Raw genomic sequence first — 10,768 nt, 5'->3', positions numbered from 1 at the left:
AGTGAGATAGAATAGACATTCATACAGAGAGAGATAGAGAGAGAGAGGGTGAGAGAAGGGGATCGTTTAAAGGTAATACAAAGTTTTGGTAAATTTTGAAAATTGGGTGGATAGTGATTCTTAAAAATTTTGATATATTTGGATCCCCCTGTGGATATATTATAAGCACTAGAAAAATTAGCCCCTAAAACACTTCTGCTTTCGAGAAAAATTGAATATAAAAATTTACCGGTGCTCCCGGTAAATTGTGATAAATTTCAAATAGCGCCTACAGCCATACAGTGGTAGCTGCGACCATGAAAATCTCAGAATATGTAGATGTGACATTACCAAACGGGAAAAGCTATTTGGTCGATTTTAGTCAAGAAACGTTGTTTTATAGCTTAATTAATATATTGACCTTGAGAGGGAGCTATACAAAATAAAGAGTGTATTATTTACAATTTCATAACTTTAGACTCGATTTCGACAACGATTTCGACAACGATCACTGAATATTGTAGGATCGCATATGCGTCCAATATGTTCATTTGGAGCAAATTCATGACCCCATACCAAAACTTTGTATTACCTTTAATGTTGGGGTAAATTTATTCATTCCATGTTTTTTCTGTTGATCATTCTATTGATTTACTCCGATGAGTGCAAGACGAAAAGTTTAATATATATGTATTCGTTGGTATTCTTTATTTATCTCTTGTCTCTATTTTTTTTGTTCCCTTGCATTTGGGATTTAAATAAGTCTAAAAAACAAATACACAAAACGAGCTGAATACATTTGAAATCATCGGGCCATTTATTGATGTAATCATACAATTTTATTCTTCGTATTCCGTCTCATTGGCAATGTGCAATGATGAGATGAGTATTATATTGTGTATATTGTGTATTGTGTTATCCAATAAATATCGTTAACAAGTTCCTACAATAATCAAAGTATGCAATATACAAAAGCATATGTTATCAAATTCAGTCATCATGTCATATGTAATTATATATTTACAATACCGTTATAAAATATGTTTTAAGACGGGTAATCTCTTTTTCTCCACATGAATCCGTTGTGAAATAAACAATAAATTGCACAATGCTTAAGTCGAGATAAAATTTGAAAATTCATCCTTTCTTCAACAATTTACTTTGAAACAATAATAATTTAACAATGGATTTGTGATTATTTATTTCATTTTGTATACCTAATTGTTTGTGCACCCTATTCATCAATCCTAACAAATAATCTTTGAAACATTAGTAAAGACATGCATAAGCCTCATCTTTAATAATCATTTCACCTTTCTTACGTAAGGAAAATCTGACAATAGATAGGTATCATTATTTTGTCACCTGAAATAGCTAGGTTAAATTCAACCAGCTTGTTATATACTTTGCAAGGAAGTAGGCCCATCCCAGTTTATTCATTATATATACATTATGTTAGAACAGTTTTTTTTTTCTTCAGGACATTCTCTGCCACTTTAATAGCAGCAGAATGAAGAATTTCGTTCAAATCAAATATCCGATGTAATTTTGTAAAGAGATCCACGATACAAAAGGGATGTTTTGGCGTACACACAACATAAGACTTTGACAATATTGTACGATAGTCTAAACTTGATCTGCTTATATTCTTGATGAAACACCTTAGAATGGGGGGGGGGGGGGGGGGGTAACGCTTTAAAAAAAAAGTACCGATAGATAATTCTTCTGAATATCTATATTATGTGTATTTCGAAAGACTCCTTGCAAATTCTTTCATCATTTCTTGTACTCACTCACGTTTCCACAGAGCAACAAAGGGAGTGGGTGGTATTCCTGCTATCCTGCCAAAAATAGTTTGTTTAGAATGAATGAATGGACACCCCAGGGGGCCGCTCACAATGGGGGACGTCTTTTATCCACTTAATATAATCTAAATTTACCCGTTTCTAAGATACTAGGTCTTACCAACGCAGTAATTTGTACAAAGACGAAAACGTTAATCCCTTTTTTTAATCGTCTCGTAGGCGTAGCGTAGATTGTTTTGTTTTTTTATTTTGTTTTTTTATCTCTGTTACTTTTGTCCACAGAATGAACGCATGATGGCGCACATTAACCGAAAATGACAATAATACCCACATTAATTTTGACGTGCTTTATTAATGCATCCCCTACCTTCTGTAATGATCCGGCAGTTAGGTGCGTAAATCATAATTCCTCCTCCTCCTCCCCCTCCCCCCCCCAACCTCCCCATCTTTCAAATTCACTCGTGTGATATGTGCTCAGAAAACTTTCTGCGGAATCAATGTGTGAATAATATGGAGAGATTCTTTGGTGCAAGCAATTAGATTTTATTATGGAACTTTTACTCGATCCTTATAAGGACAAATCGATGAATTGAACTTATGGTTTGTTGCTAAACATTTTATGTGAAAGACTTACGTCCTCAGACAACAAAATCAGATTTTTCTCGGCACCAGGCCAAAAGTCGGTGAAACTAGATACCTATTATACGCCTGAGTGGACAGGTGTGGGGAACGTTTGGAAGAGACTGACCTGCTCATTTCAATTCTGAATCTTGTCGAGTTAACATATCAAAAGACTTTACTCGTGTCGTCTTCAGTCTACGTCAAGTTTACTCACAGATCTGACACAATGCGAGTCATAGAGAACAAGGAACTACCTATCTTTACAGAAGGCATCAGACGTGGTGAAGGTGCTCTTTCTAAACGGAATGAATCTGGGGAGCATACTCTTGTGAAACCTACGGGTGTGAAACCGGCAGTGGTGTCTGAAATTTCTTTAAGCTTGTTTGCCAGTCCTGAAGCGCAGAAAGCCCTCAGGTTCGTCGACGGCGAAGAAAGTGAAGAACAAAATAATAATGAAAGTGACAGCAACAAAAGCGAAGTCGATGATGGGATAGACGTAAATTTAGAAGAAGGTGAGAAGGAAATAAAGAGCAGATACAGATGGACGGTGCTGGCAAGAACTGTTGCTGCTTGCCCTCCATCACGCACAACGATGGGAAGAAGAGCGAGTAGTGCTTCATTTCATAGATGTTTGAGTGCACCACCAAAGTTTGACCGATCACGACGAATATCTCTGTCTCCAAGCCGCAATCCACTGCTTCCAACCATCTCCCCTACTCCTCTGGCAAGGGGTGAAAAGACTTCTTCAAATTCCAATTTAGCAGTGACGAACATATCATCATCCCAGAAACTCAAAGCTGAATCACAGGAATCATTATCTAGGCCTAAAATTGATGTGACAGGTGGAAACCCTGCAATCGCTCGTGCCCTATCTAGACGTCGCTTCTCTTTGCCAATAACACCTAGTTCTCAACTTACCCGTCCTCATCCCCCATCGCAATCTCCACGGAGGCACTCTCTAGCTACTTCACAACCACCGTGGACAGGAAACAAGAGAACATCAGTGACCAGCACTCTACGAGCCAATCGACACAAGCTCGAAGCTTTGATGAAGGAGAGATCGAAAGCCATCGCCAACTTGACAATCGGTGAAAGCAGAGAGAGTATCTCGTCACCATCATCAGTGAAGTCGAGGCAAGACAGTCCGAGGATGTTGCCCGCACCTATCAGAGCCAATCATAGTCTAGCTCGAGCATCGTTATCCAGGAGATCATCGATTACCGAAGGAATATCAGACCACGAAGCACGAAAGAAGGCCATGCTAGACTTTTTTGCATGAAGAATCGATAAATTTTGACAGCTTATAAATCTCATTTTGTTGGAAGCATGTGATATTCATGTGATATTCATATTCAAGTTCACCAACTTTTGAATCTCGGGATGCCGAAATTGAGACTTAAATCATCAATTTAGCGACCATTTTGTTTGGAAGTCTGTCTTAGTGTGGTCATACAGAACGTAGCCTTCCTCCAACGGTCCGGCTCCGGCGATCTTGCGGATCATGTAAGCACACGGATTAATAGGCCTATACTCCTATAATGTTAGTATACAACGAACAGGTACTATTGTTCTCACTCAAGTGCGTTCACACTTGATTGCGTTTAACAAGGTGCTATTGTTCAGAATGATTGTGTGCCGTATTATTCTACAGAGTTTTCGTTGCGTGCATGACGGGAGAGTGCGATGTGCGATGCGTTTGTACAAGTGCTCCGTCAACCGTATACTTGGTAGTATAGAATCAGCAGCATTGAACAGAAATGTCGGGAAAGGTCGTCGCCTCCGGAGCGACGGCAAAACGAAGGCTGATAGTCGGCCGAGAACTGATCCCAAACATGAATGGAAATCACAAGACGCGAGAATAGAGTCTCTCTCTCTCTCGAGAGAGAGAGAATTAAGTGAGTGGGCTAAAATCCGCCAAGGATGAATCAGAGCAGTATACGAGGAGAAACTGCTTGATCTTTTCCGGTGTGAAAGAGAAGGATGGATAATTTACAGACGATCTAGTCAGAAATATCTGCAATGACGAAGTCGACATCGAGCTTGATGTCGCCGATATTGATCGAAGTCATCGATTGCATGGGCTCTGCTCCCTCTGGAGGAATTCATGGCATGGAAAGGAACGACAGAGAACTGCCAAAAGGAGAGAAGAGAAAGACCATGAACATCATAGTGAAGTTCACCAACTACCGAGCCCGAGAAAAGATCTATGGTGCTAGGATGAAACTTCGACACTCAGCCAATGCCGAAAACCATTCGAGAGATAGAGCGAACCTCGTTTGGAGGATACAAAAGGCGAACAACAAGAAAGACCACAAAATATGGACTCAAGATGGAGTGATCGTCGTGAAATCACCTAACGGGGAGCGCAAGATAGAGATCTTGCCAAAGTATCCTACCTGAACATTCCATAAAGACTTTTTTCTATGTTTGTTCTCATAAACTTAGATTTCTATTATTACTACGAGAGACTTTATCTTTCGTCTACTTTATTCTAAACTGTTATCATTGTTACTGATAAACCTATCATCATTTGTGTATATAGCGTCATCTTGTTCATGACGGTCAAATATTCATGTTCATGTTGCACGAAACCAGTTAAAGTAAATCAAAAAACACTTCTAAGCACCGAATGTAAAAAGTGGATTCACATTGCATGTGCTAGTATTACTGTTGCACAATACAACACTCCCACAGAAAGTTTTTTGAATTGGAACTGTCAGAAATTATTCGCCTGTTTGCCATTTGCTATGGAACTTGGAGAAGAAACCCAACCTGTATTATTACCTCATCTGACATTAACAGTTAATCTAGAAGCGGACATCCAAAGCCAATATTGTTTCAAACTCAAAAGGAATGAAAATTGCACACTTTGAATGTTCGAAGTTTACGTAACAAAAAAATGTAGAGCAGTTTTTAAAGTGTAATCCATATGATATAATATCACTTTCTGATACTTGGATTGATGAGGGTATTACTTGTAACATGTTTTCCATCGAGGGTTTTAAGTTTGAAAGGAAAGATCGCAATCAGTTTGGAGGAGGTGTTGCGTGCCATCTAAAAGAAAATATGTAAGAAGACACGATCTGGAAACGGATGATTATTGAATTAATGTGGCTTGAAATTAAGCCAATAAATGAGCCTATTTTACTGTTAGGAATTATTAACAGAAAACCAGATAGTGGTTTTACTTTTTTTTACCAACTTGGAAAGGGTTTCAGAACGTGTTCTCTCTTTTTCGGACAGAATTATATTAGCGGGGGACTTTAATAAAATGTAACATGCTTACACCACATCCCTTTTCAAATAAACTGACTGAATTGTGTACTGCTTTAGGATTTACTCAGCTTGTTCAACAACCTACTCGCATTAATCCAAACAGCACCTCGTTAATAGATTTAATATGTGTTTCCAACACAATTGGTCCATTGAAAGCTGGAGTTCATTCGTAGTAGGGTCCATGGTCGGATTAAGCGACCATTCTTTAGTGTACTTAGTCGCAAAACAACATCATTCAAATTAAGTTAACGCCCAAAATCTTTTCTTTTAGATCGTTAAGGTCCTTGAACGAAAACGACTTTCAAAATAACCTTGCATCCATTGATTGGGATCCAGTCTTCTGTTTAGAAGACGATGTCGACCAATTATGGGAACTATTTTACAAACATGCTCCGTACATTTCTGTGAGGAGAAAGATGAATGGTTCTCCCTGGATTAACGATAAATACCTGGCTTTAGCCCGAGAGATTGACTTCAACATAAAGAAGTTCGACCAATTTAAAGCTAAGATACCGGAAATCAAATTATCAAACTTATCTCCAGCAACCTGTTCAATATAACCAAACCATTGCACTGGGAAAATACACTTGCTTTCAAAACAAAGCGAACAACCTGAATACAAAATTGAAAAGGCTTTATTTATAGGAATAAGCTTGCGGAAAGCAGCAACGATTTTCGGAAAAGTTGGAAGGTGATGAATGATTTACTTCCAAGCAAAAAGTCTGAAAAAGAAAGGCATATTGTTATTAACCAAGAAGTTATTTCTGATAAAAATGTTATAGTTAACAAATTCAATGAAATGTTTAGTAGTGTTGGCAGCGTCATAGCTTCTAGATTAAACCCAACGGATGATGATACGAATCTATTTGAAACTTTGTCACAAACAGCTTTTTCTTTTAAATTTGGTAACATTGACTCTGAGTTTGTACTGAAATAGTTGAGTACTATTGATTGTACAAAAGCGATTGGCTTGGATGATTTACATCCTCGATTATTGAAACTGGGTGCTCCTTTCATATCACAGCCTTTGACCTACCTATTTAACCGATCCTTGCAGACCGGCTGCTTTCCAAAAGACCTGAAACTCGCTAAAATTATTCCGATTGCCAAAAGCAAAGGTAAACGATCAAATCAAATAACAAACTTCAGACCTATTTCACTTTTGTCATCTGTTTATAAAATATTGGAAAAAGCTGTTCACTCACAACTGTATCACTATTTGAACGAACATCGTCTTTTGTCTGAACGCCAATCGGGCTTAACCGACCCAAACACTCTACTGCAACTTGCATGCCCGAGATATGTGATTTTTTGTTAGATAATATGGATTCAGGCCTATAATTACAGGAGCAATATTCTTAGACCTCAGTAAAGCATTTGATGTTATTATACCCCATGATATTCTTTTATATAAATTGTCGTACTATGGAATTTATGATACCGAATTATCACCTCGTATTTATTCAATAGGCAGCAGTGTGCAGCCTATCAGGGCGTAATGAGTGATTTTTTTTACCTGTTGAAACAGGAGTACCCCAGGGGTCGATACTGGGACCTTTATTATTTAGCATCTTTATCAATGATATTTGTCATCTTAATTTCAAACACATGTCAAAAAGTATCTCTACACGCTGACGATAATGCCATCTTTGCAAAAGGGAATAATTTTGCTCATGTTCAACAAACATTACACAATAACCTGGATGCTTTGATAAAATGGTTTACCATAAACAAAACGAAGATAAATTCTAGTAAAACTAAAACTATGTTATTTGGCTCTCAAAGAAAAGTATGAAATTTTGAGTTGAAGTTAGAAATACAAGGTCAGTATCTAGAGTATGTTATTAACATTAAGTATTTGGGTATTGTTCTTCAACAAAGTCTTAATTGGTCGTTGCATATTAATGAATTTTTCCGGAAAATATCGCGTACTTTAGCATGCGTACGAGGAATCAAATCATGTCTGACGAAACGAAACATGATTCAGCTGTATTTTTCACTTGTTTTACCCAGTGTAGACTATTGTTGTTGTGTATGGGGTACGTGTACAAAAGAATATATGACAAAATTACAAAAAATTCAAAATAAATATGCATGATTAGTTTTAAATGCTGATTTCTATACGTCGAGTGTTACTTTGATGCATACACTTAAATGGCGAAATGTTGAAGAAAGAGTAAAGTACCAATGCTGTGTAAACGTTTACAAAATTTTAAACAATCTTGCTCCTTTGTACTTAAATACATTTGTATCCAGACGTCTTTTCGTAAATCAAAAGGTGTAGATTTAAATGCTTTTAAAAGAGAATTAATGAGCTTGATTGGTCTGATGTTAAAGAAATGAACAGTATAGATGACGCCATAGATGGATGGAAAGAGCTTTTGTTGTGTGTAGTTAATACATGCCACTAAAAACTAAAAGAGTAAGAAAGAAACATTCACCGTGGTTGAATGAATGGATTTTTGAACTAAGGAAGAAGAGTGACAAAATGAAACAGAAGGCATAAAATAATAACAAAGATGTATATTGGAAAGAATATCGACGATCAAAAAATAAAGTTACATTTGAAAAAAGAAAACTTAAAAGGAAATACTTTATTAAAAAATTAACTGAAACTATAGCTCCGTCAGTTAGGCACACTAAATTTGTTTCACAAACATGTTCGAAAATACTTTAATTATTTTGATATTTCAATTTTGAAACCCATTGGCTTTTGCCGTAAACATAATCAATGTAATAACAGACTAGATGCTGCTTGCAAGTATCGGCTTGCATGGTAATGTATAGATGTACAATATGCTTGCGGATGCACCATGTGAGAGAGAAGGAGGATTGAGGAGTCCTGAAAAGGACTCTCGGTAATCTTTCTTGAGGGTGTGTAGTCTTGAAAAGGACTGTTGGTCATCTTTCTTAGCTTATAGTTCCTTCTCTGGCTACACGCTTGGATCTCACACATTTAGATGTTAATGTTTATGTATGGGGTGCAGATTTTCCTCATTATCAGCATAGGTTCCAGCACTAGTTCTGTATTTGGGTTGGACACCCAAATATGTGTGTAATACAATTATCATATTGGTGTGAATTCATGTACCGCCATGATTAAATGATACATGTAAAAATGACAGTAACCAATGTTAAATAAAGCCACGCAAAAAATAACATTCAAACAGTTTGTCGATTCCTCATTTATCAGCCGTGAATAACTTTCCACTTATCTATTTATCTATAAAATGTTTATCAATCTATTTCTAAATTTACTTTTGTATTTATCTCTTGATTTCTATTTGCTTTTAATTCAAAATCGGAAAACGTAGTTGCCTCGCCACCACTACCACCAAAAGAAGGAAATCTGTATGTAAGAGTGCGTTCACTGAACGTATCCTTATAACATTGTGAAGGGTAGCCAACCCTCAGTGAAGCATCAACTTTTACATACTTTTTCATGAGTTTTCTGAACTTGGTAAGTTTTCTCCGATGAGTGCAAGACGAAAAGGTTTAGTATGTTTGTATTTAATGCTATTCTTTATCTATCTCTTGTCTTTTATTCGGTATTTTTGTTCGCTTGCATTTAAGATTTACCATAGTCCAGAACACAAATAGACAAAACGAACTGAATACATTTGAAATCATCGGGCCATTTATTGATGTAATCATACAATTTCATTCTTCGTATTCCGTCTCATTGACAATGTGCAATAAAGAGAGGAATATAATTATGTTGTGTATAAAAAGGCAGTGTTATCCATTAAATATCTTTAACCCCCGCTTATTCAGCGGCTGGCTGAGTCGTTGCGATTTTTTGGGGACCAAAAAAAAAAGTGTCCTCCCCTGGCAAAAAAAAGAAGGATAAAAAAGAAGGAAATAAAAGGGAAAAAATATCAAAGGTATCAAAATATGCTCATCTGACCGTAATTGAATACCTAAAACCCCTTGACTTCCGGGGCTCGACCTCACCAGGGGCCCGAAGGCGGGCCCCCTGCATGCTTGTCTGACCATTATAAAATTCCTAAAAACCCCTGAGCTTCTGGGTGCTCCGCCCCCTGGACCTCACGCCAATTAGTTACCTGCCAGTGTCACAAATAAGGTATAATTTTGCTAATCTGACGTAATTTATTGCCCGAAACCCCTGAGCTTCCGGGGGCTTCGCCCCCTGGACCCCACGCCAATTCGTGACCTGCCAGTGTCACAAATAAGGTATAAAATTATGCTCATCTGACGATAAATTTATGTGTAAACCCCTGAGCTTTTGAGGGCTCTGCCCCCTGCACCAAACACCAATTGGTGCCCTGCCAGTGTCCCAAATAAGGTATCAAAATATGCTCATCTGACCGTAATTTATTGCCCAAAACCCCTGGGCTTCCGGGGGCTCTACCCCCTGGACCCCAGGCCAATTCGTGACCTGCCAGTGTTACAAATAAGGTATAAACTATGGTCATCTGACAATAATTTAATGTATAAAACGCCTGAGCTTCTTGGGGCTCCGCCCCCTGGACCCAACACTAATTAGTTACCTGCCAGTATCACAAATAAGATATAAAAATATGCTCATCTGACCGTTATTTATTGCCCCTAACCCCTGAGCTTCCGGAGGCTCCGCCCCCTGGACCCCACACCAATTGGTGCCCTGCCAGTGTCCCAAATAAGGTATCAAAATATGCTCATCTGACCGTAATTTATTGCCCAAAACCCCTGGGCTTCCGGGGGCTCTTCCCCCTGGACCCCAGGCCAATTCGTGACCTGCCAGTGTTACAAATAAGGTATAAACTATGGTCATCTGACAATAATTTAATGTATAAAACGCCTGAGCTTCCGGGGGTTCCGCCCCTTGGATCTTACGCCGATTCGTGACCTGCCAGTGTTACAAATATGGTATAAAAATATGCTCATCTGACCGTTATTTATTGCCCAAATCTCCTGAGCTTCTGAGGGCTCCGCCCCCTGGACCGAGTGACGGAGCCAGGGGGGGGGGGACGTGTAAAAACACGTTAATTCTACCTTTTTTGGATATGCCCCCCCCTCCCCCTGGCGCTCAAGGGGGGTGCGATTCTTTAAATTTTCGAGAGCCAAAAAAAAAAATAGTGCTCACT

The sequence above is a fragment of the Strongylocentrotus purpuratus genome, unplaced genomic scaffold, assembly GCF_000002235.5.
Source record: "Strongylocentrotus purpuratus isolate Spur 01 unplaced genomic scaffold, Spur_5.0 spur5_scaffold_5, whole genome shotgun sequence".
Taxonomy (NCBI): domain Eukaryota; kingdom Metazoa; phylum Echinodermata; class Echinoidea; order Camarodonta; family Strongylocentrotidae; genus Strongylocentrotus; species Strongylocentrotus purpuratus.
The sequence above is the reverse complement of the archived record's forward strand: the minus strand, read 5'-3'. Positions refer to the sequence as shown.